Consider the following 5,077-nt stretch of genomic DNA (forward strand, 5'->3'; position numbering starts at 1 on the left):
CCATAGTGTAGCTTTGTGCTTAATTACAAACAAACAATTATTTAGAAACACATTCTTCTCTATTATTATCCAAATAAATTAGATAATCAGGCCGTTTTTACTTTAAGAATATAGCTATGAAATTACTTTTAGCGAAGTCGAAAATTTATCAACAGATATAAAATATGACAATATAATGTATTCCTTTAGTTCAACCGCTTCTTAACTGTAGTATGTTCATAGAAGAGTCCTGTCATGGCTTGATGATTAGGGCACTCGACTCTCAATCTGCAGGTCACGGGTTCGAATACCGCTACCGAACATGCTCGCCCGCTTCTCAACTGTGGTATGTTCATAGAAGAGTCCTGTCATGGCTTGATGATTAGGGCATTCGACTCTCAATCTGCAGATCACGGGTTCGAATACCGCTACCGTTATAATATGACGGTGAAACCTTCCTTGCGTTGTTAAAGAGTAGCCCAAGAGTTGGTAGCAGATAATGTTGACTAGCTGCCTTCCTCTATTCTGTCACTTTAACATTAGGGATGGCTAGCGCAGATAGCTTTGCGCGAAATTCAACAAAGAAATAAACATTTCATAAAAGAATAAAACCATGGAGTGTTTAGCGAACCTAGTATTCAATGGATACAACCTGTATTGAAAGAGTTACAAGTTAATAAAGAAACTCGGATGTGAGTCGTCAGTAAAAGTTCATAGGGTTGAATAAATATTAACATCCTCTGTTTATTTTGTGCTTTATGATTTGCATTCCAATTACTAGCGTGATTTGTCAATTTGGTATTTTCAACTTGAACTACACCTTATGCCAGGTAAGAGATTTCAAGACTCGGGTATGGTTGTCTCTAACTTAGAACTTCTGAACAGACGTACGACAACCAGTATTCAAGCACTCGCCGTCTATACGGAAATTATTAACTGAAGAGCGGAATTGACTGTTACTCATATCGCGCTCACAGATGAAAATGTGTTAAGTGTTCATCGGCATATCGTGGGCTCGAGCCTTGGATCTTCCTATCCGCAGCTCAGTAAGCTAACCAATATGCCACACCAGACACATTTGTAGTTAAGGTGCCATGTTGGTGTCGAGACTGTGTCACGAGAGATTTTTGGTGTTTGTTCCGTCACGCAACTGAGTTGATATTTTATATTTTTCGTATTAACGATGTTTTTCCGTGTTTCTCTAACTTCGATCCACATGATGCTAAGACGGCGAAGTGCTGAACAAAGCATATGAGTTGATTCATACATTAGTATTTGAACTTGGCCAAGTTCTTTGTCGTATTAAAAAACGCGTGATGTTAGATTCTATGCTATGACAGTAAGTGATGTTGACTGACAGTAAGTGATGTTGACTAATTGTGTGTAGATGGACATAGAATATTTCTCGTTACTTAAGCCAACAGAAGACCGTGCATATTTAAAATTTAGTCCTTTCGTTCAACGAAACAGAAGCTTTATCGCTAAAGGTGGAAAACTTTGCAAATATTTGCATTACAACGCTACAATAAGTATGATTGGTTAATATTAACTATCGCTTACATCGTAAGAGACTTCAGGAAAAACTAAAAGTTGCAAAAAATAACAAAAAATACTTGCTTATTTCATTTTATCGAACAGTCTTTATTATATTTATACAATAAACATATTTTAATGACATTTTGTGATGTATGTTACCATCGCAGGTTTACAACCTTAAAGTAACTCCCTAAATATAACCTACAAGCTGTATCATCACATAATCAATATTTGAAACACTTTGCTTAACATCCCATTTTATTGATGGTCTCAACTGCAAGGAGGGCGGGGTTGTATATGATGAAAGAACGGGGATTTTCACTAGCTGCATGTAAATAAGTCGTCATTAGTTTAATTCTATCGGGAAAGCCTCGTGAGCCAAAATAATCCCTTATGTGCTGGAATTGACAACTAGATTTGTCATTATTACAATCGTTCATATATAATATAGAATATATTTATTTACTAAAAGTATTGAAGCCAAGAAAAAGAACTGATACAATAATACATTATAAAATACAAATGTTGTTATGAATAAGTATAAGGTATTAAAAAATAAAAGTATCATACGAATCTCAAACAATTCACAATTTTTTGTGGATTCTTGAAAATTCAGGTATAAGAAAGCCATAAATTAAGGTTTGACAAAAGATAGATGAAGCTTTGACAATACAGGTATATACTACCAGAAATTTGTCTTTCTGTGTATCATTGTTCTGAATTATACTCTTGAAATCTAAATCCAACTAAAACATGTTACATAAAAATAAAAAAATAAGTTAGAAAATATACTTAAAAAAGTCATATCACACAAAATCAAGTAACAGCAAATATGAGACAGTTGTATCTAAAGACTGCTTTTTTCAGGATAAAATTATCCTAAAACTATCTCATATTTAGCATAGCTCACAATGTTTGACACCTTTAATTAATTTAGTTTCCTTTTCGTTAAAATATTTTAGTAGGGTGTAATTTTTTGCTGTTAAATGTTATGAACTCTATGACTCTACAAGATTAGCATTATAGTGCTATTTCTTATGACAAACAATAAAGAGTTTAAAAGTAAAATGGATAATGTTATATGTACTAAAATAGTTAGATTTATATGAAAAATCGTTTACCACTAACTAGATGTTAAAATTAACTTATTTTTTGCTATTTTTGTTTCTGGTGCTCTACTTTTCTCGCTTAAATAGCACCGTCGGGAGAGAAAACTGTAAGCTGAAGCCCCAGCGGAATAATAGACCACTCTGACAATATGGTACATGCATTACATGTTTGATGAATTTTTGTTGTTTTTTTTCATCTATTAAAAGTTTCAGCCGTTTAGTAACAAGATAATGTAAACTTTTGCGTATTTCACTGTCAACTTGCCGAAGTTCATGTAACATGTTCTATAGGGTGGATTAGATCTGCCTTTTAGTTTAAACATTTAAATTGAAGGAAACAGAGATTTTTTTTAGCTGTATATATACTTATCGATTTACTAGAAAATTCAATTGTGATTTATAGAGCCAAAAACGTTTTATCGTGTTTCCAACTATTCATGAAAGACATATAGGCATAATACCGTCTTCTTCCTTTTCAAGTGTAACTTAAATATGAGAAAAATAAGCTTCTACTAGCTTTTTAAACGAATAACAACTTTTAACGTACTGCGTGTTAATCTGCTTCTATAACAATGACTGACGCAGTGGCTCAGCTTGTCGTTGAATGTTATATGAAGCAGACATTTGTTGATGACGCATTTCTCAAAAACGACATCGTCATAGAAGCCCGAACTATTGTGGCAATCCCGTGATTTCACATTTCTATCTAATTGTATTACGTTTGTTGGTATTTAACTTTCATTTTAATGAATTAATTAAATAATTACTTATATTGATCTCGTTAATTATGTGGAATTTATCTGCTACAATTTACTGATAGCTTTGGACGTTTACGCATAAATATTTTTGTCCTCATTTTGGAATTATGATTTTCAGAATAAGTGTCACTCAAAGAAATGAAATAAGCAAAAGGAACGAAAAGGATTAAGTTAATTTAGCAATCCCATAAATAACGTGATTATTAGGATTTGCATATAAAGTTTATTTGATATGTGAACTATTTACAAAGCGAAGAACACGTTAAAATGACGCTTAAAAACAGTTTCTGTTCATCTGGAGTTATAAATAGTTTCTCATTTCAGGAAATCATCCCACTTTAATAAAACCCAGACTGACAGACTTTTAGATATAGAAGGCTGGATATAACTGAATACTGATTTTATTTTTCTCTAGAAGAAAGTCAGAATATTACGCTTTTACCAAGATTACAACTGTGGCTCTTCACGGACGATTAACTGGGACTGAGATGTACTTGACTTTTTTTTTTTTAGTTTTGTTTAAGGATATCTCAGGATCAAAAGGTCTGTTTTGATATATTTTGACATCATGGTGTTCTTTTATATCAATTACAAAGTAGTCATACGGGTGCTTTTATTTTTTATCGCAGCTAGCAGTTAAGTATTGTTTCGTATAAGAAACCAATTTTTACGATTTTACAACAAAAAACCATTTTTTTTAGAAGAACTGCAAACTGTTTTACAATAAATGATCAATCCTTATCACTGAGTAATTACCCTTTCCAGACCTGAACTCGGCCCCCAGTGGCACAGCGATATGTCTGCGGACTTACAACGCTAGAATCCGGGTTTCGATACCCGTGGTGGGCAGAGCACAGATAGCCCATTGTGTAGTTTTCTGCTTAACTTCAAACAAACAAACATTTATGTAGTTGGATGACCAAAGTAGTACACTTTGTGTAGCTTTGTGTTTTATTACAAAAAAAGAGAAAAACAACAACAATAAACAAACATCCATCTCTCTAAAGCAAGTGTTTTAAGCAAGCACAGCATACAATATCGCATTTATGACACGCAACCACCGTTACTTGACAAATGACCATCTTTTCAGGATAACTAGCATTTAATATACCATACAGTCAGTCTCTCAAACGGTAACCATACGTCATAGAGGTTCTCATACCACAACCAATGAGGGGTTTTGTAAAAAAATGATAATTACAAAAAACCCAAAGCTTCAGTGATAAGGGTCTTATAAGCAAATCAAATGGTGCACGTCCATGATCAGAGACTTTCAAAGATAGGAAGTATTTTATGTAACAACCATAGTGATGTAACGACTATTTTAATGTTAAGAAAGAAAATTACAATCTTCAGCGACATGATTTTAAAAAGTATTTATGTCAAGAGCCTCTTTAAAAATGGTTAAACTATCCTGTTGAAGAATAAGGTTCATAGAATAACCGTCAAGAATATTATAGCTTGTACAATACCAAAAATTCTAAAGCTGGTTAACCCCTGCCTTTAAATAGTGAATAGATCTGCAGGTCTTTTTCTTGTTCAGTGATCAGTTTACTTTTAGTAAATGGAACTTCACTAGGTCAATCAGATCCCTCACAGAGGAATCATCAATAGGAAAGTTATCCCCAAAATCCTCGTCGGATCCAAAATATGTCTGAGACAAATCTATAATATCGTCCTCTGAATCCATGTCTA

The sequence above is a fragment of the Limulus polyphemus genome, unplaced genomic scaffold (genome assembly GCF_000517525.1).
Source record: "Limulus polyphemus unplaced genomic scaffold, Limulus_polyphemus-2.1.2 Scaffold2293, whole genome shotgun sequence".
In the NCBI taxonomy this organism is placed as follows: Eukaryota; Metazoa; Arthropoda; class Merostomata; order Xiphosura; family Limulidae; genus Limulus; species Limulus polyphemus.